Source organism: Equus quagga, chromosome 21, assembly GCF_021613505.1.
Source record: "Equus quagga isolate Etosha38 chromosome 21, UCLA_HA_Equagga_1.0, whole genome shotgun sequence".
Lineage (NCBI taxonomy): Eukaryota > Metazoa > Chordata > Mammalia > Perissodactyla > Equidae > Equus > Equus quagga.
In genome coordinates, this window is record NC_060287.1 from 23,017,922 (window position 1) to 23,040,334 (window position 22,413).

The 22,413-nt window shown below is 39.8% G+C and overlaps 1 protein-coding gene and 1 non-coding gene across 7 annotated transcripts in view; both read right to left on the reverse strand.

Moving 5' to 3' along the window:
* APP (amyloid beta precursor protein) overlaps nucleotides 1-22,413 on the reverse strand; it is a 253,985-nt gene that overhangs the window by 29,599 nt on the left and 201,973 nt on the right. The window lies entirely within an intron of this gene.
* On the reverse strand, nucleotides 18,596-18,699 carry LOC124231581 (U6 spliceosomal RNA). The gene has a single exon (XR_006886606.1). It is a non-coding gene; the product is annotated as a U6 spliceosomal RNA (small nuclear RNA).

Genomic DNA, 22,413 nt, shown 5'->3' on the forward strand with positions numbered 1-22,413 from the left:
GCCCCATTTCAGTGGCTCCTCATTTTCTACTGACTTAATCCCAAACTCCTTTGCAGAGGTTAAAGGCCCTCTGTGATCTGGGCCCACCTTATTTTTCTAACCAAGAGGCTCACAGCTCTTTGCTACATACACCTGTGATATTGTGATTTACAGTAAGAAATAGAAATTTGGTCTTTGTAGGCACACAGGTCCTAAAACCCTTGGAATTTCCTAAGTGACGGGTGTCTTTCATTATGTTAATGTGGTGACTTCTGAAAAGCCCCTAGGTCACCAAAGGATGGGGGCTGGTCACCAGACACAGCAACTGTGTGATTAGAGGGGTAGAAATTTCAGTCCCGCCTCCTCAGCCCCGTGGAGGGGAGAGGGCTGGAGATTGAGCTCAATTGCCAATGGCCAGTGATTTAATCAATCCCGCCTATGCAACGAAGCCTCCATGAAAACCCAGAAGGACGGGGCTCAGAGAGCTTTGGTGGTGGAGCACTGGGAGACAGCATGGAAGCTCCAAGCCCGTTCCCCACACCTTGCCCTATGCATCTTTTCCATCTGGCTGTCCCTGAGTCATATCTTTTCACGATAAACTGCTAACCTAGTAGATAAAATGTTTCTCTGTGTTCTGGGAGCCACTCTAGCAAATTAATCAAATCTAAGGAGGAGATGGTTGGAATCTCGGATGTACAGCTGGTCATCAGAAGCCCAGGTGAAAACCTGGACTTGAGATTGGCTGTGGGGCGGGGAGTAGGGGCAGTCTTGTGGGGCTGAGCCCTTAATCTGTGGGATCTGATGCTACCTCCTGGTGGATAGTGTGACAACTGGGTTGAATTGTAGGACACTCAGCTGATGGTGGAGAACTGGTTGGTGGTATGGGGAAAAAACCCACAGACTGGAATTGGTGTCAGAATCGTAACACCACACCTCTCAGACTGAATGACTTAGATTATCCCCAGAGGGGACCATTCATTCCCATCAGGACACCTTTGCTCTCTCTTGCTGCTACCTGGGAAGCCCATCTCTGCTTATCTTAATTATAGGAACTCTCCAAAGCCCAGCTCAAATGCCCCCTCCTCTGCAATTCTCCTCTCAACAACTTTATGAGACAGGAAACTGTGGCTGGGAGAGATGGATGAATCTCTTCAAGGTCCCATGGCCAGTAAGCATCAGGGCTGAAATCCACATTCTGGGCTGTCCAACACCAACCTCCCCCAGTGCCATCCCTACCGATCCAGTCTCCACAGTACCAGAGGAGGAGCTCACCCGAGTGTCGTCATTCGATTGCTCATTCACAGAGTAAATGCAGAAACCAGGCATTGCAAGTGTAACTGTTCCATAACGTCTGCCACTCCCATGGAGTTACAAGCTGACTCAAACACCCATACCCCCATGGAATAGTTACTGGTTTTGTCCTCTCAAATAGGCATTTCCCAGGCATGAGAGCTGGAGGGAGTCCTGTACCCATCTCACCCTGCAGCAGTAAAAAATGCAGAGTAGGGAATTGTCACAATGGAAAACTTTACATCTCTATTTCATAAAATATTCAGGGCATTTTGGGTTGCAGCAAATCATGGCACCCTCTTTTCTCTTTTATCTCTTATACTGTTGGCAGGAAATTTTCTCCAAATGGCCACTCAAATGTTGAGCCCCATGGTGGTTAATTTTCCTGGTTTATTATATTCATTTTCAGACAATGAGAGAATGAAATATTTAAGAAATGATACATTTTTGGCAGACTGAAAAGCACTTAGGCTTTTTTTGGGTACAAAATAGCAGAAATCCATGTTTTTATGTCAGTTTAACACGGGAGATTTAGAAACAATCACCTCTGGTTATCTCATTTGGAAACAATGAAGTCAGTGTGGGTTTTTGTTTTTTTTTTTTTTTTGAGGAAGATTAGCCCTGAGCTAATATCTGCAGCCAGTCCTCCTCTTTTTTGCTGAGGAAGACTGGTCCTGAGCTAACATCCTTGCCCATCTTCCTCTACTTTATATGTGGGGCACCTGCCACAGCATAGCTTGACAAGCATTGCGTAGGCCCACACCCAGGATCCGAACCGGTGAACCCAGAGCTACTGAAGTGGAACGTGCAAACTTAACCGTTGCTCCACCGGGCTGGCCCCTCAGTGTGGTTTTTAAGGGACATAAAGAGGGTGGAAATGATGGATTAGCATTAGTTGGGCTAGGATTTGATTTTGTGATCATAAAACATATAATGCAGCCAGTTGCTTTGACATAATTAAGGGCTCAGGATTTTACCAACAGCTAACATGACTGGCACTAGGCAATTCCACCTGTGATAAAAAACAAAAATCCAGGGCCAAATGTGATTATTTCATTGCTCATTCTGAGTGGGACTTTATCTTTGATTTCTGAGATGAGACTAGTCACACAGAAACCACACTTCTATTATGTTGGTGGCCCTGATGGATTATCTTTTTATCTCAATTAATATTTTATTACAATGCTTTGATGGCATATATTGGGGGTTTCCAGAGCTTTTAAGCGTCTACATTAGCCAAGTGCCATATTAAAGTAAGACACCAGGCTCGTTTTCCCCAAGACTCCTTTTTTTAAAGCTATTTGTTACTGCCCAAAATTGCAGCAGTTACCTCTGGAGTCAAATATCTCCTTCTATAATCCCCACCCACGTGAGCCTTGCGATTAAGTAAGTGGAAATAGTTAACTAAGTTCAAGGATGGTAATATATAACCTATCATTTAAACAAAAACAGAGATATTTAATTCCAAATATTAAACATACAATGAACCCTATCACCTTGCCCTTTTAAAAATGCTTTGAAGATGTATATTAGGCATATTTATAATAAACAGGAAAACCCTCAAACACCTCACCCCTTAGCTATCATTGAAAACATTTAAAGTATTTTAAAGAAAGCAACATCAAGAGATACCCAACAGTGATTTCATTCCAAATGGCCATAATATTTTGTTTTTTTGTAGAAGCAACAGACTTTCACAATAGTTCATTTTGAGAGAAATGGCCTCATAAAAGGACTGCTGAATGAGAAACAGAGGAATTCCAGCTAATTCACTTAATATTCTTCTTTTAATTATTAATCCACTAGCCAGACTCCTAAAAATTTAACTGCTACATTTGAGGCTTCAAGAAAATAAAGCTTATCAACATTAAATCAGTTTTCTTTTACAAGCTTCAGTTGTCATTACTGAACTACTTCCTTCATACTTTAAACATATTTGGGGTGGGGAGGAGAATTTCTTTCATAGAGAGGACATTCAGCCTGAGCCTTTCCCCCCCATAAAACACACAATTAAGGGTCTGGTTTGGCGACTGGTGAGAACAAGGGGTCCCCTAAGGCTTGCTGGTTTTTCTTCTGTCTAGGATCAAACCCGCATTGCTATCATTATTTTTTTCTATTTTCTAATTCTTCTGGTTCCTGGTAGAAAGATGTATATTTATCTGCAGCCTCTCCCCAGAATGGAAATTTCCTTTCAAACTGGCCTAACAGGGGATTCTCATATGACTAATCCTTATTTTTTTTAATAAACATTTACTTACCCATCTGAAAGGAATGAGGATTACACCTCTGCACAACGCAATTCTGCCCCCACCCCCAACTGCCACAGCTGCATTGGAAGTATTTGTAAAAGGGAAGTAATTTTTTCAAGAAGCTCCATTATAAATCTGCTGTCATCCATTCTAGGCATTTTGCCCACACGAGGACTATGAGATCAGATTTAATTTTCCAATCGCTGTTCTGTGCATGTCTGATTCACAGCTCAGCAGATAACTGCCACGTTGTCCATTATCCTTATCATTGCCATGGCCTCTGAAACTCCCTAAGCTTTGTGTTCCTTGTCCATAAAATGAGAGGAGGTTGGACGGAGGGTCTGTGCAGCTCCTTCACTTGAATCCTGTTATCTACATACTCTTGCTACATGGGTGTCCTCTGGGAGCTTGTTAGAAATGCAGATTCTCCGGTCCCACCCAGAGCGAGGGAATCCGAATCTGCATGTTAACGTGATCCCCGGGTGATTTTTAAGCACATTAGTCTGATCACTGCCACAAATTGGACAAAGGCATCACTAGAGAATGGCCTCAGTTCTCCCGTTCATAAAAGACAGAACAAGCCTCAAAACAAAACACAAAAACAAAACAAGGTGTGAAAGATGAGTACGGCCAAGAAACAATATTGAAGAAGCTTTACTCCAAAACACCTTCAAGTTGTGTTCTTAGAACCCAACCCCCACCGTTGCCCTGAAGCTATCATTCACGGGAACATTTCTGAGCCAGAGAGCCACAGGAAAGACTAGTTACGAATTTCCTTTTTTGCCAGACCATTTGTCAGGCAGGAAACTACAAAGAAGCCAGAGGAGGGAAGTGTTCAGGAAACAGGTCAGTGTTGTTCAGACTCTGGAAAAAGAATGTACTTAAAAGCGCAGAGGGCACTAGAGGACGCACTTCATCTCTGCGCTCTCCCCTCCTGAGGACCAGCCCCAGCTGGCGCGCAAATTTACTTCGAAGCATGGACTTACCTATAGTTCAATGGAACAGAAGCTGCTGGAACTGCTGATTTGGGGGAGAATCTTTGTGGCTTTCAAGTGACTGATTATTGTACATGGTTGGGATGTTTTGATCAGCACACAGCTCGTGTGACAGCCATGCTGTGATGAAATTGCGTCATGCTATGACATCATGAGAGCATGAGACCAACTGTACCAATGACACCATCCATTTCTTGGTGTTGTCATATCCCTTAGCTCATTCGACACCCACAACAATCTTTACAGTGGGATTACTACCACTATTGATAGTTAAGCAAATTGTGATAGCCATCTTGAGAAATATATTTAAAACCAGCAAGTGGCAGAACTGGGATCCAAACCCAAGTACCTGATTCCTAGAGCAAACGTCTCATGATCCCATGAAAAATTTCATTTTGTGGAGGACATGGTTATTTAACTTTGATTAGTAACTAATAATATAGAAACATAGACCCATCTATCATCATAAGCATCCTGTTTTGTATACATTATGTTCGATGGATTTAGAAAGGGAAGAATTCAATAGTATCTTTTTTTTATAGGAAGAACCCAAAGTAAGAGTTAAAGCCACAGTCCAAGGTCACAGAGCTGCTTGTGGGGCAGAGCTGAAAAGCCAGGTGGTCCCCAGGAGCATCAGTGCGCTGCTCCCTCCTCCAAGGGAGGCCTGACCTGTCACTTCCGCTTTGACAGTCCATCCTCAACAGTGGTTTCCTCTTTGAACACCTAACTCCCACTTTAGATTTTCTCTTCCTTTGGAAAAGTGGCCTAAGTATGATAGCTACATGACCTGCCATTAGGTTTCACCAAATCTCAGTCAAATTTAAAATAATTTAGACTCCTTTAGATTTTGAGCTGTTTGAATGGTTGAACAGTAGGTAGATTCTGCACGCTCAGTCGTCCCAAATATACCTTTTCACCAACGGTGCAATAACCAGAACACTTCAATGGCTGAGAGTGAAACAGCCCTGTATGACACTGACACATTTTCCAAATTGGGGGAAAGATTACAGACATATATCACAAGCAATGCCGTCCCACAAATCTAATTTTTATTTTGACCTCTGGAAAACTGGGTCAGTCTTTCTAGTTTTACTCAAACTATCAGTCTTGAAAAATCTCTCAGTCAAAATTCAGATTCCACGGCTGAATCTGGTTTGTTTTTCTTTAATAGTTTCTGGGGCACAGATTTTAAATGGAGCGTGCTTTGTCCACTGATGGCAACAAACTGCCCCTGGAGGGGACACAAACATGGCTACACATCAATTGTGAGAATATTCCTTATTGCAAGTGACATTTTCCTGAAGAATCACTTGTCTGGCTTAAGACGGAAGGTACAGAAGAAGTCCCTTTGCATTTAAGACAAATTTCCTTTGACTTTCAAACAACGTAGATCAAACAACTGAGATCTACGAATGGCATCAGTCAGAAATCAAGATAAAAGTCATCCAGGCTCCCTGGCATCTAAAAACAGATTAAAGAGTTCCTTCTTGTTTACTTGTGGGACTTGTGCCAAAGTCCTGATCCTATTTCAAACCACATTAGGAGTCTTGGTCCTGCCTGGGTTGTCAGGAGCCTAAGCAATCCTGAGGGGAAAAATCTCCTAAAGTTTAGACTGAAAAACAAGTTTCCATATTCTAGAAAGAACTCTGAAAGGGTGCTGTGTTGAGGTTACAGTTCGTGTATATAAATGGATGTTCTTGTTTTGAGGAAACACATAGTGAAGAATTTATGTGTTAAGGGCCAATATGTCCACAAGTTACTTTCAAAAAAAGAAATTTTATGTAATATTTTCAGAACTTTTAAGTCTGGGATTACATTAAAACAAAAAGTTCAGTACGGAGGCATTAAAACTCTAATGCCAACTTTAATCTGTATTTATCTGGATGTTTTTGTGCAGTCAATATATAGTGAAAACACATATATGACTATTAACGTAAACAGATACAAACTACACATCCTGTGCAAATTAAAATAAAAATGAAGGTGATTTTTATGTCTCATATCCCTTATCCCTTTTATTATTATATTAATGTCTCATATCCCAAATCCCTTTTATGTCTCATATCCCTTAAGTCAATTATTGAAACAGTTGTCTCCTCACAGACTGGAGGAAAAATTGGCTGTCTTGGGCCAGTTGAGAGATGTGTACTTTCACGGCTGGGATCAAGGATTTTCAAAGTAATTATGATTATGTGAAATTCTCTCTTCAAACCTGTCTTTAAGAGCCTAACCCTTGCACCATAAGCTAGAACTTTACTGTGATTCTTTCTTTATTAAAAAAATCTAACAGTTGGCACTAATTACAAGAGTAACAAATTCAGCACAAAAAATGTAGACAACAAAAGAAATACAGTAATTTACTTGCAATCTCACCACAAGAGATAACAAGAATGATGTATTTTTTAAAAAATAGTTTTATCCTTTACAGAATTGATTATTTCATCTCTTCCCACTATCACTTTATTATCTAATTTTCATGACCATAGTCAATGGGAATACGTTTTTGCAAGGTTACTGAAGCAGGCAGAAGGCCCTTGGCGGTGGAATGATCCGGTTTGAGGACAGAGAGAGGTGGAATGGCAAGGGCAAATTTTTCTCCAGTTTCATTCTACAGTACATATTTCTTGATTTTCTGGTAGGTTGTTCTGCATAGTTGGGACGGTTTTTTGTTTGTTTTTACTTCTAGGTAAACTCTTAGATATTAAGTAAATTGGAAAAATGCAACCTGAGGTTTGCTCTATCTGCACTATCATATTTCATTTTTCAACAACTGCTAATTCTTTTAGTGAGCAAACCAAAGTAAAATGAGGAAGATGATTATTATTATTTGATAATACTCCAATGGACAGTTTTACTGCTCTTGCATATATTTTTAAAAAGGCGAAGTCATTCTGGCCACTGTATACAACCTGAGCCCACACGCTTGCTGGTGTTGGGGTGTTCTGGGAGCCAATGATGTCTCCTTTTCTTGCTCTGATCTCTGAACCAATTAACAAACGCCAGGTAGAGATTAAAACATCACCCTTATTTCTGATAAGGCTGGGCCCTTACTAGCCCACATGATGCTTTCTTTGGGGAGTAAATCACATATAGGGCACCTGGCTTGCCAGGCTGTGTGTAGACTGGATTTCAGATCCAACTTGTACCCTCAGCTGGACATGACAAGACAGAGAGTCTGAATGATGCCCTAAAACGGTGTCCTGTCCAACCTGCACACTGTCAGTAGTGGTTCTGCCTGACCGGCATTCTCTTCTAAACTTGTAAGAGAAGTCTTTCCTACCTGGATAAAAGAGATCCTGGGGCAGACTGGGAGGAAATCAAAGGAATGAAAAACTGCCCCTCTCAACAGCCAGCAATCATTCTCTGCTATGCTATGAAGAAAGTGCATTCTAATTGATTCATACCTGATTAATGCTTAATTGGTAGAATTCTACATTTAGAAGGAGGTAAAGTATTGATTGGCAAAGCTGGTTAACTCAAGGTAGAAAGGAAGATTTTCAGCATCTATAGTTAATTTCACTCAAAGAGCCTAAAAGATTTATGGTGATAATTTTAAAGGGAACAGTCAGGTGTGGATAAGATCAGCACAGTATATATATCATCACAATGGGAGATGAGCTTCTGTTCCTGCAGACAGCACACCATCTCTGTAGACATGCTCGCTCATTTGAAATATTTATTTATGTAGATTTAAAAACCCACACCGAACCCTCTGTGCTCCTCCGCATACTGGCCTATTTGTGTTTTCTTTAACACAAAATTTGCTCTCCAGTGAACCTTTCTAGACAGAGCAATGGTCCTTTTTCTTCTTCTGCATTAGCTTGTTCACGCCATCCCTTAACAATGTGTGGGCAAACCGAGCCTGGTGATGGAAAGTGCTTGGCATTTGGGGCTTAGAGATGGAAGGAGTGTCTGTATTCAGGGAAGCACTAACAGTGCAGGAGGGGGAGAGGCTGAAAGGACTCACTTGAAGGAAAATGATCTGGAGCCAAGACAAATAAAACCACTTTATCATTCATTAATGATCTCATTCATTCATTCAACTATTTGGTAATCCTACTGTCCTCCAGGCCAGTGTACAAAATAACCAAGGCAATTTCTTTTTACTCAGAGCTCATGATCTGGAGGAAAGATGGGCCTAAAAATAATTCCCACACAAGTGCTACGCTAAGGGGTATGGACAGAGCGAGAAAGAAACAAGCTTGGATTTCGGGGCTGGGGATAATGATATTATAGATTTCCTGAGGAAAAGAGAATGCTGCCCTAGTAGACACAGCTGCACAGCCCAAGGCACAGAGGATGGGCTGCCCAGGGCTGTCACTCTTCAGTCTGTGGAGGCACAAGGGAAGTGACAAGGGAAGCAGCTTAGACAGAAGCCAGGGCCTTTTAGTTTGTGGGATACAGAGGGCAGAGGGATATCCTGCACCAGGAGTATGCAATGAGCACAGTCCAGACTATGGAATTCTATGGGTTGAGTGGCCTGCAGTTGATAAATAGGTAAATTGTGAAAAGAAAAGGATGGAGGGGAAACCTGGGGCTTATAAGATACTTAAGAGACATGTCAGCATTAAAAAGTGGACAAGAGGATAGTGGCTAAGGATGTACACTAAAGTGATAAAACCAGGAAGAGATTTAAGAAAGTGATCCAAAGAAGGACAGTGTTACATTGGTGGGGTGTGGGGGAGGGTGCGAGGGGAGGTTGTGACCAGGACAGGGCAGAGGTGCCATTGGACGGCTGGTAATAGTTTTTATTCTTGACCTGAGTTTTGTCTGTCAGAAGGGCAAATAAGGGGAGAAACACAGGCTCTATTTAGACATGCTGAATTTGCGATATTACAACAACATCATGGTGGAGATGTCCTGGAGCCACTAGAAATACGGGCATGGAGAGCTCATGTCTATGCTGAAACAGCCCACAGGGAAGCAGGGACAGGAAAATGGGAGTTTCCAGACTTTAGCAGAATTCTGCAGGTGTTTTGGGAAAAAAGTCCACATTAGGTTCCTCCCCCCAGATTTACTGTATATTGAATTCTGCTAGATAGCAAACAGTTATACCTACAATGAAGTGCCACATCCTTGCTGAAAATTCTTTATAGTGTCTAACTGTAGTGTTTAACAATAACATCAGATTGGTGGTTACTGTTAAGACCTATAAGGAGCAAAGTATTTCTTATCCAAATAAAGAGTTATGGCTTTAAAAAAAATCAAATCATTTCGATAGTCGCATCCATGAGATCACAAAAAAATGCAATTTTTTTCTTTGTTCACAGAGAACAAAGGAGAAAATTATGTGTGAGATGTAAAATAAAGTAGATCCAACCTTTTTGTTAATTTGACTTTAGATACGCTCTCCTTTCAGACGATGATGAAGTGAAATGGCGGTGGGAGCACTGAGGCCAGCTCTGCTTTAAGTTACCCTAGCAAACCACGAATCCTGGTGCCAGAAGGAATCCTGGGGCCAGAAGGCGTGTTCCACTGAATGTGTCAGAAAATTACCCCAGATGGCCACTTCCTCACCAAGAATGGATAACATCCATTTTGTTGCCTGAGGCAACTGCTTCCCAGCATGGCCAGCTTATGGCCTCAAATGGGAGATCCTGCCCCAGTTCTTTCCTTCCAAACTGTTTCTAATCTCCACACGTCCCAGTCTCAGCTCTAGACCGCATCCAAGCCCCTGATGCTTTTCCTGTTGAAAATTCACATGGAATTCTAGTCATTTCCTTTCTTTAAAAAAGTTGCTTAAAAATGTTATCTTCATTTCAGCACAGTTAACCTTTTCTCTCCTCTACCCTGCTCGGAAAAAATCTCAACTCAGAAATAAAAACACAAAAACAAAAAACAGGGGCGGCCCCGTGGTTGAGTGGTTAAGTTTGCGTGCTCTGCTTCAGCGGCCCAGGGTTTTGCCAGTTCGGATCCTGTGCATGGACCTAGCACTGCTCATCAAGCCATGCTGAGGCGGCGTCCCACACAGCACAACTAGAAGGACCAACAACTAGAATATACAACTATGTACTGGAGACCTTTAGGGAGAAGAAGAAAAAGAAAAGAAAAGAAAAAAAAGAAGATTGGCAACAGATGTTAGCTAAGAGCTAATCTAAAACAAAACAAAACAAAAACCCCAAAAAACAGACCTTGTCTCGAATTATGATATACTATATAAAGAGTTATCAATTTGGTCTGAGATTTCTGCTCTTTCCTTTTTTACATAATCAGATTAAAAAATGTAACTACCTTTCTCTGAATATACAGTATTAAAACATGACCATCTTCAATAATATGTAATTAATTCACCTCAAAATTTAGAGCCTTCCGTACTAATTACAATAGTGCTCCAACAGCTTTTTGTGTGTGTGATGTAAGCAATCTCTATTGAGATATACTTTAAGCTTCAAGAACAAATTAAAAAATGATTCACATTATGGTACATTTATCCATGTCTTTTCATCTTCCAAGTGTAGTAAACATTAATTAACCCTGACTAATTAAAACAGCCATGGTTTACAAGTTTACTCATTAATCAGCCTCAAGCAAATGAAAAGCATTTAAAGACTTTCACAATTTGAACCAATTAAATATGGAAATTATGTTTTTTAAATGAAGAGGTCATAAATTCAAGACCTGCAGTCCTACAACTTAAATTTGATAGTGTTTTAGAAAGAAACTTAGACAATATTTTGGATTTGTAGAAGGCAAGGGAAAGAAAAAAAAAATTGCCTGGTATGGGTTGAATTGTGTTCCCCAAAGAGATATACCGACGTTCAAGCTCCAGTACCTACGAATGGGACCTTCTTTGGAAATAGGGTATTTGCAGATGTAATCAAGTAAAGATGAGATGATTCTAGAATAAGGTAGGCCCTCAATCCAGTACGGAGTAGGGAGGACCCTACTGGAGTAAGGTGGCTTTTGGTCATATTGGAGAAGACACACAGAGACAGAGACAAGGGAAGAACAGTATGTGAAGACAGAGGCAGAGACTAGAGTGGTGTAGCTACAAGTCAAAGGGATGCCAAGGAATGTCGGCAGCCCCAGAAGCAAGAGAAAGAAATGAACCAACTTCTTCCCTAGAGCCTTCAGAGGGAGCATGGTCTGTGGACACCTTGATTTCAGACTTCTAGCCAACCAGTTTGTGGTAATTTGTTACAGCAGCCCTAGAAAACTAATACACTACCCATATGAGTGAATCTTAACCATCTGCTGATACGATAACCATTTCCGGCTATAATAAACACAGTGGAGTAGAATGTGGTTTCTTAGTGAGCCCTTTATTCAAGGCTGGGATGGTAGATTGGGGAGAAGAATAAAGAACTCTGTAATCTAATAGTCTAATCTAGCCCCTTAGTACAGAGATGTTTTCCCTCTGACCAGCAGAAAGAGTTTTAGTGGAGACTAAATAAATGGTTCCTTCCTTTCAGCTCTCAGCGCCTCTCTTCCTTTCTACAGGGAATACCAGCCATTTCCCTTTCTTGACCTTCAACGGTGTATGTCTTATCCTGATAAGACCGTGGGAATTTTGGATGCCAATGTCAACCCTTAAGCTCAGCAAGGAAGTGGAAGGGACTCAGTTTCAAACACCTCGTCAACACAGAGGTCCTGTCACATCCTCTCTACGAAGCCAGAAGCTGAGCTGTCCCTGGCACCAAATGCATGGCAAATGCCTCGCAGGTTTCAGGTTTTACTAACTCCAGGCAGATGACAACACTACCATCTCTAATGCCAGAACTGAGTCTGCTGTCATACCTACGTTCAGCAATTAAACTGAGGGAAGCTGGGACAGCTGGAGTAATCTACTAAATTTAGCATATCAGTTTCAATTTAGAGTTCACATTCGACAACTTAGATATTAACAAAAACTTCTCCAGTAGCCTGCAAGTTTTTCACTTTTGGTTGTATGAAATATGAATAACTGGAGTAAATCTTTTCCAGAATGAGTGTTTAATAGGAACTTCTAAGTTATTTGTGACCCTTTGGCTCAAGATATAAGACAACATGGCTACTAATACCTGGTTATGGATTTATCCTGCTAACCTTTGTTATACTTTCTGGTCTGTCCTTATGCTTTACCACTGAGAATGCTTGGCTTTAGCGACCCAGAGACAAAGATCAGAGTGTGGATAAATTAGTGAAAAACAAATGTTAAAATTCCATCAGAACTGTCCATGTCAAGTGTATGTTTTTTATATATCTAGGAGGTCTTATATCTGACTTTCATAAAGGCTGTTGAAGAGGAACCTAGCTTCAATGACTTAGGGTGCAGAAGCAGAAAAACGTCTTTTGTGGCCTCCCCTGACTTTCTCAGGATAAAGAACCCATGTGCACTAAATGGATGACAGTTGAGGAATGTTGAAGAGGGGGTACACTGGATCTATACAAAAGCACGATGTAGCCAACTGTTCTGGACTGCGTTGTTCTCCCCCAAATTCATATGTTGAAGTCCTAACCCCCAATGTGACTATATTTGGAGACAGGACCTATAAGAAGGTAATCAAGGTTAAACGAGGTCATAAGGATGGGGCCCTATTCCAACAGGGCTGGTGTCCTTGCTAAGAAGTAGAAACATCAGAGAACTCTCTCACTCTCGCAGAGAAAAGGCCTTGTGAGGACACAGGGAGAAGATAGCCATCTGCAAGTCAAAGAGAGTGGCCGCAGGAGAAAACAAACCTACTGAGACCTTGATCTTGGATGTCTAGCCTTCAAAACTGAGAGGAAAAAATTCTGTTGCTTAAGTCACCCAGTGTGCGGTATTTTGTTACGACAGCCCAAGCTGATTGAGACACCCACTTAGTGATACCCAGATAAAAGGAAAGCAAAGGTCAGGACAGCTGTTTCTAAGGGATTTTTTATATCTTTCTTCTTCTAGTTTTTGTGAAAAGGCGATAGCTGAAGATGAGAAGAGTAGTGTAAAATTACCAATGGGTCTCCAAGGGTGTGCAGTGAATTTCATGTCCTGTTCCTTTCACAGAAATGACAAGAAAGTGATCTTTTCAGATGTGACTCAGTTTGAAAGTGTACTTGACCTCTGGGGCTTTCCAATGTTCTTTACTTTTTATGGCCATTTGTCAAGAAAGTTCTCAAATGCTCCCCTCTGCTACCTTTCTTCACTCCAAGTGAAGGGAAAAATCCAAATGACAATTTGCCCACATGTCAGGGACATTTGCAGTTCTGTGGTCTATTTGCTTTGGGGGAACAAAAGAGGAGAAGGTATGTGATTTTTACGTCAAGTCACTGCATGAGATACCTCAAGAAGCAGAGGAATATAATTTGCTTTCCTGTATAAGCTACAAAATACATATACTAGGCTTAATGGAGTGAGTTGACTCTCAGGTTTGCCACCTGGAGCTGGTACTCAGCATGTCTTTCCTTGGTAATTTTTTGGTCATTTTTCTAAGAAGACACATCCTTCCTGAGCTAACATTTGGCTCTCTGACAATCCTCTACGATTATGCTTTTACCATTTGTCATTTACAAGGCTGACAACTCCTGGCGTATTTTATCAATTTCCCTTTTCATCCCTTATAAAAATGATATCACTTTGGATTTGAAGAGAGCCTAAATGGATAATTTCTTTAAGTAAAATGCTGGTACAAATGGTAGAAAGTAAAGAATCTAAAGAGGGAGAAAAGGACTGTGGTAAATAGAGTAGCAGATTCACAATTTCTGAAAGAATAAATAAAACAGCAAATGGGAAAAATGTTATGAAAGATGGCATTTTCCGACTGAAGCTTGCCCTGTGTTTGTATTGTTTATTCCTTTTAGATGTAGTTAATCAAAGTTACTAAGCAGTTGAGGCCAATCCCTTTTCACAGCTAATAAGAAGACTTAACTTGTATAAATAAAACATGGCCATCCATTCTGCCAAACTTAAACAAATTCTCAGTGCATTTGAACTTCAAGGTTGATGATTCTTCACTTTAGTATCTTATACAATCACCCCTTTGGAAATAAGCACCACTAGAAATTCACATGGCTATTTACCAGAATATATTAATTTTCAATGACAACAACTGCCATTCTCCTATGTTCAAGACCAATAGAAATACAAATATAATCTAAGTCTGTAAGAATCCTTATGTTTTTGCTATTTCATATAAGCATGGGTTTAAAACTTCTGAATATTTAAGGATCACTTGGGGAGATAAGGAAAATGCAGGTTTCTGTAGGTCAGAGGTGGGGCCCAGAAATCTGTATTTTTAACAAGACCTCCTCCAAATTATTGTTCTTCACTTCACCCCAAGAACACATTAAGAAACAACGGCTTCCAAAATAACGATTTCCAAAGAGAGTGCATTTTTTCCCAAGAGAATTTTGGACGAGCCCTCAGGTGCCTTTCACATCCAAGGACTTACAGCAACCAAACTGATGACATCAGCAAATGCCAGTACTCTTCTCTGTCTGCTGGCTGATAGCGCAGAGGTGCAGAAATTACATAGGGCAGCAAAGAAAGCTCAAGCTATGACTGGAGTCAATGAGCTAGTCACACTAGCTTCCCAATTAGTGGGTTCCAAGAACCTCAAATCCAGATTAATAAGGCCTTATATAAAACTAGAACACCCAGCTTCAGCCCTCCACAGAGGGCTCCCAATTCCGCTCTGACTATTTTTTTTCTTTTTAAAGAAAAAGCATTATATTTTTTCACACCCAAGTTTTGGAGACCTGCTTTGGTTTCTGAAGGGCTTTGGCAAAACATGTAGAGATCTAGAAAGCAAAACTCTCTCGCACTTTCATACAATATTTGACTGACTTATGGATGCCATGTTAATCTACAGGCTATTTAGGCCCCCTCTCCCCTTTTTGTTTTGATAAATTTGTTTTAGTAAATCCACAGCCTTGCCTTAATTTCTCTTCTTATACTTCAGGTATAAGGCAGCTTCTCCCTTAAGATGGAAAAGAAGGTACTCAAGCATCGAGAAATTAGTTTTCTGACAAAAGGAGAGCAAGAGAAAAGGAGCAGAGACTTAGCTTATAAAATGGAAACACATCTGGCAGGGCTAAATACTGGCTTGAAAAGATTCTTCCCTCAGCCTCCACCTACTCCTACTTTTCTTGAAAAGCTTCTTTTTTCTATTCTCCTCATGATAACTTGCCAACAGCAGTTTGAAAACTGTTTTAGGTTGATTCTTAGCAGAAAATTGAGGGGCTCTTCCTGTTATTGTTACTGTCCTCAAAACAGTTAAAATTGGTTGGTTTACTCCAACTCTTCCTTCTCAACATTACAAAAAAATTGCCAAGAACTTCTAGAAGTTGTTTTGACTGACAACTACCTTAATAAATAGGGGAGGGCAGTAATCGTGTATTAGGCAGTATCTCCTTCCTTTTTACCAGAATTACATAGAAATTGAGAGCTCTAGGGTTATGGTAGAGGATAAAATCTTGAAAGAAGGAAACAGAGACAGTCTAACATTTCCACTGACCATTTAGATTGGTAGCTTAGACCATTTTCACTTCAGTTTCTTGAAATGTTGCATTTCTAGCCAGCAACACATATTGCAATTTCCCTACAATTTTAAGGGCATTGAACCCAAAATTGATAGAAATATAAAATAATGTACATCTGTTGGACTGTGGTGCTAAATTAGAAAAGACTGTACATTTTAATTTATTACATAGAGTCAAATAATCCCATTAAAAGGTTATGCCCATACACGGATCAGTAGCTTATGAAGGTTCCTTTTCACTTACCCTTGTCATGACAGTAGTATGACAGATTTTTAAAAATTACAAATTTGATAATTTAAAAATTATGTTTTGATTTGTACTATTTAGTCATGAGAAGTTGTGTTATCTTTTCACCTGTGACTACTCCCAATTATGTATTTTTGTCTGTGAATTGGAGCTGTTGTATTTTATGAATTAATCTAACACATGAATTCATTTGGGTTTTGGCCTCCAACATTTTTTGTGGCATATAGTTTTTATCATGTAGATTTAGAAGTTAATAGTATAGGTAAATTTAATTGGCTTGTTGGGGTGCCAAAACAGATCTTCACTTATTTATTAACTTTTCGTAAATTGAATATTCTCTAAATTGGTAATTCTCAGTTTAGCATGCATCAGAGTCACCCAGAAAACTTGTTAAAACACAGATGGCTGATCTCCCACCCCAGTGTTGCTGAGTCATGAGATCAGGGGTAGGACCAGAGAATGTGCATTTCTAACAAGTTCCCTGGGGATGCTGATGCTGCTAGGCCAAGGGCCACACTTTTAGAACCATTGCTCCAACTGAAAAAGTCTTTGAAGGCAGGTATTTTTAATTACTTATAAATACCTAGTAATTTGTTTTGGGAGACACACATGCACATGAGATTAGAGTCATACTTCCAAGAGTTTAAAATTAGTATGTGGCAATCAGCTGACATGTACACATCAAAGCAACAGTAGACACATGTAATACATAAACTATATGATGAGAGGACAGATGCTTGTGTTAAACAAAGATTTAAAGGGGCAGGTGACATGAGAGTTGGGGTTTTGAAAGCTCACAAGGATTTCAATAGGCAAGATCAGGCGTGGGCTTGTAGGCATAGAACAGATGGAACAGCATAAGTAACTGTATCCAGGGCTGTGGACATAAGATCAGTTTCCCCGGAAATTTAAGCTCATGAAGGAGAATAAAGGGAGTAAATCTGCTTTGACTGTCCAGGGTTATTTTGAAAATCAAACAAGACTTTTTAAAAAAAGGAAAAAGAGTAAAGTCATCAAAAAAGAAGACAACAGAGTAATAATATAAACTCAGAAAAGACATTCATAAAATCTTTCATTAAATTCTTTATCTTTCCTCTTCTAGTCCCTTTTTTAAATAGCTTGGAGTGGCAACACATGAACTGCGCCTCACCATGATGAAATGATTCCCTGCCCTGGCTTGGGAGATGATGACCGAATGATGTGTCTGATTGGAAGAGCTTTAGCCATTAACCGTCACAGGGCCAAACTCTCTACGTCGGATCCCTTACAAATGGTCAAGGCCTGGCTGAGGATTGTTACTTTATGCTTTCAGAGAAATGTTTGTCTATCCTGCACAGAAAAATCTAACGTCAATAATCACATAGAAAAAGGCATGTCTGTTGTCATGTTCCATGTGTTGGCATAAGATTTCCAAGCAGATATAGAATACAAAGGTAACACAGAAATCCAGCAAGATGTACAATGTGGCTGATATTCATGCCCTCTATAAGGATCCTAACACTGACTTAGTATCAAGGGTCTTGAGTCTTTGAGCTTGGGAAGCATCTCATTACTGAGTCACAAACGCTAAAAGAGGGACATTTCTTGCAACCATAACATTTTCAAAGAAAAGTTGCTGAAGTTGAATAAATAGATTCCAAAGCCCAGTTCTGTTTAACTTGGCATCAGCAGCGAGGCAGAACAAATACCACTGGATACAGAGACATCAGAAGAGATTTGGTCTTTAGCCCTATTAATCAGATGTATGACCTTGGGCATATCACAGTTTCTCTGAGCCTATGAAATGACTTGGCTGAACCAGCTGAAAACCAAGGTTCCCCCCTTTTCTAATAATCTTTAGTGAGTGATGGTGGAAGGAAAGAACTGCTGTTGGATGATGTTACCTAATGCCAAGAGACAAGGGAACACCCCTCAGCTTAATGACTGCAGCCTCGCTCAACTCTGTTTATCCAGTCTCCCCAAGCAGATTCTAGGTTACTTGAGTAGGAAAGATTGTGCCTTATACCTGCCATATATCTGCCGATAAGCACAGAATCTGGAAGATGGTAGGTGTTTAATACGTATTTATTAAAGTTATTACATCCCCGATTAATTTTTAGATCTCCTTGCTACTTACAATGGCAAATGAAATATATATATAGTTTTTTTTATTGTGGTAAAATTTAACATAAATCTTACTATTTTATCCATTTTTAAGTCTAGAGTTCAGTGGTATTAAGTACATTCACAATGCTGTGCAATCATTACCACCACCCATCTCCAGAACTTTTTCATCTTCTCAAACTGAAACTCTGTACCCATTAAACACAAACTCCCCATTCCATCCCCCCCAGGCCCTAGTGACCACCATTCTACTTCCAGTCCCTGAATTTATTCTCTAGGTACCTCATATAAGCGGAATAAAAAAATATGAAACACTTCACAAATCTGCATGTCATACTTGGTCAAGGGCCATGTTAATCTCTGTATTATTCCAATTTGAGTATATGAGTTGCCAAAGCGAACACCTTATACACACTTTTAAAAGTCTCCACGACTCCCTTACAAATTATTAGAGTGATGACTGAGAACTAAGGCATTTACGTAATGATATCTCAGAGGCAATGATAAAGTTAGTTTTTTATTTGACAAAAGCTGTTTGATATGAGAAAACTCTAACAATTTAAGAATTATAACTACTATTAAAGTTTTATATAAAAATTTTAGAGAACAGCTTATTGGTATCAGTGGAAACTTATAAATGGCAAGAAGCATGTGTTATCTGTCATAGTCATCAGATGAATAAAAATTTTAATGAAGAAAAAATTTTAATTTTAAGAAAAAATTTTAATATAATAAAGAGAGGTCATATTATGAACATTATTAAGTTTTCAATGCAGCTAGATACATGATACTTTTCTTATAGTGTATGTCGTATCAAAAAGGGCATGTTTGTCAACTTTGCTTTCTATCAGATATATTAACCATCATTTGAGAGTAAACCCACTTTAATTTTTCAAGGTTCAATAATCATCAAGAAAATGAAGGCAGATTTTTGAAAAAGAATAACTAATTTAGAATTTCAAATAGCAATCTCTCTCAACTCCCTCCCAAATGTGAAATTTGGTTTGCTTCTAGAGTTTTCTAAATAAAAAACAGTATGAAATGCTAATTAAGTATAATCACATTAATATGATAGGTTCCCTTTGGCACCCCTAGCTCTCTGCTGCTCACACCCCAGGAGGTTCCTTCATATCTTGGCAAAGCTTCAGAAGCAACTCGCTATAGCCTAAGAATTTCACTGTTACAGCCTGTGAAAGAGGAGAAATAAATGGTTTGGCAAGGCCAGGCTGGCTCAGGCTATTGCTTCTGAGAGGCAAGAAACCTACGGCTGCCCCGTCTTCCTTCTTGAAGATGGGATGTCTCTGGTCTCTACCGGCCTTAGGAGCAGCTTTCCCAAGTCGGATGCTATAGAGGGAGCTGAACATAGATCTTCTATCTGCTCTGAGGGGATGGGCAGACTCATCTAAATGCCCCTCCAACCAAAAGCTCAGACACAGAGACACGCACAAGACAATACAAGTAGCCAACCACTGCTGTTTCAAAGAAATAATAAGATTTAATTCATGCTTTCACAAGCACATGTAACTAAGTAACAATTATAAAAAAGTAAACACATTAAATAGGCTATTTTAAAGCCACTGTCTCCAGTCAATGGATTTGTCAACAGTATTTGAAATTAAGTGACATCCTGGCGTTGGCCCTTTGAACACCTCTTTCTCGCTCCAAGTCCAAAACTCTTTTTGAAGAGTGTTTTGATTCATACCAAGTCAACATTTGTTTGGACACCTGCCTCAAAATTTGGAATAAGTTAGCAGACTGATCTCCTATTTTTGATGAGATAGTCTACCTCACTTTCTATAATTTACTTTCTAAAGCAGCCCACAGTGTAGATGACAGGAGAACCGTTAACAAAGAGTAATGAAGCTTACTCAGGGAATACAGTGCAAAATTTGTTTCAGAGTTGAATAGCAAGAGGCAAATTAACATTCCTTCCAAACTCTGTCTCACACGCAAACACATTCATCTCATTCCCACTTAGACTTTGTGGAGATGTATTTCAAAATTAACCTCAATTTGAATGCATCTCTATATTCAGGGTGGCAAATATACTATGATTTTTTTCCTCCTCTTTTTAAATATGAACTTTGAAGGCAGCTGCTTGTGAAAAACAAAATAACCAGCTCTTGTTCCAGTCTAAAATCATTGGTTGTTCCCAAGATTCTACCAAAAAAATCAGGACACATCTGCTGTAGGGTTCCATGCCAGGAAGCAGTCTAGCAGCCACCCTGTGGTCTGACTTCACTCCCCAGTCATTTTCGTTAGGATTTCTTTTTGGGCTTTGATTCAAATCACAGGGCCATACATAAGTGGTGAGTTAAGAAAAAATTTTAGAACCACAATGGATCATCATAGGCATCAGCAGAGCCTGGTGTGGGAGGCCTTGCCTCAGGCTTCACCCACTTGGTGGAGGTGCTCCCCCCCAACACACAAGAGAACAGCAAGAAAACAGACAAAAACCACTGATGTGTCAAAGTCATCATGAATAAAGGAAAAGCTCACAAAGAAATTTGCTTGAATCCCACCAAAATTTGGAGTAAAAGGTGACAGTGTGCTAAATCCATTTTTCTGCTCCTTCTAAACATTCATCCTCCTGAATAGGGTCAAAGTGGAATCATTTCAGGGTGGACATCTCCTCAAGTGGTTATAGTGTTTTTAAAGCTTCATTTAAGAAATTACAATAGTAATACTCCCTAAATTGATTTATAGACCCAATGCAATCCCTATTAAAATTCCAAGTACCTTTTTTGTGGAAATGAGGGAAAAAAGATCCTAAAATTCATAAGGAAAAGCAAAGGACCCCAAACCGTCAAAACAGTCTTGCCAAAGAACAAGGTGATGGACTCACACTTTCTGATTCCAAAACTTACTACAAAACTACAGTAATTAAAACACAGTGTGGGGGCCAGCCTTATGGCATACTGGTTGTGTTCGTGGGTTCAGATCCTAAGTACGGACCTACACACCGCTCCTCAAGCCATGGTGTGGTGGTGTCCCATATACAAAGTAGAGGAAGACTGGCATGGATGTTGGCTGAATGACAATCTTCCTCAAGCAAAAAGAGGAGGATTGGCGAAAGATGTCAGCTCAGGGCCAATCTTCCTGACCAAAAAACACATAGTGGGGGCCAGCCCTGTGGCCTAATGGTTAAGTTCAGTGTGCTCTGCTTTGGCAGCCCAGGTTCAGTTCCTGGGCGTGGACCTACACCATTCATCGGCGGCCACGCTGTGGTGGTGACACACATACAAAATAGAGGGAGATTGGCACAGATGTTAGCTCAAGGACCATCTTCTGCAAACAAAAAGAGGAAGATTGGCAACAGATGTTAGCTCAGGGCTAATCTTCCTCAGCAAAAAACAAAACAAAAACAACAACAACAAAAAACCATAGTGAGGTCCTGTAATAAACACAGACATATACAAAGGAATAGAATTGAGAGTCAAGAAATAAACCCATATGATTTTTGACAAGGGTGCCAAGAACACTCCAGGCAGAAAGAACAGTCTCTTTCCACAAATGATGCTGGGACACTGGATATCCAAATGCCAAAGAAGGAAGTTGGACCCTAACCTCATAACACATATAAAAATTAATTCAAAATGAATCAAATATCTAACTGTAAAAGCTAAACTATAAAACTCTTAGAAAGAAACATAGGTATAAACCCTTTGACCTTGAATTGGGCAATGGTTCTTAGATATAATACTAAAGGAACAAGCAAAAACAACAAAAAATTGACAAATTGGACATCATCAAAGTTTAAAAATTTTGCATGTTCAAAGGATATCAAGAAAATGAAAAGACCTACAGAAAGAAAGAAAATATTTGCAAATCATATATTTGATGAGTCTAGTATCTAGAATATATAAAGAACCCTTACAATTCAATAATAAAATGGCATACAACCTAATTAAAAAATGGGCAAAGGATTTAAACAGACACCACATATTTATTTAGACTGAAAAAATAATCCACAGTGAGCCACTGCAATGGCATGAAGTGAACAACGTGGCTGATACTTACGTCATCTAATGACTGAAGGTGTCCACTTGGATCACAAAAAATAAAATCAATATACTGCACTAAATTATACATATTAATGTCAACAATTTGTCTGCCAG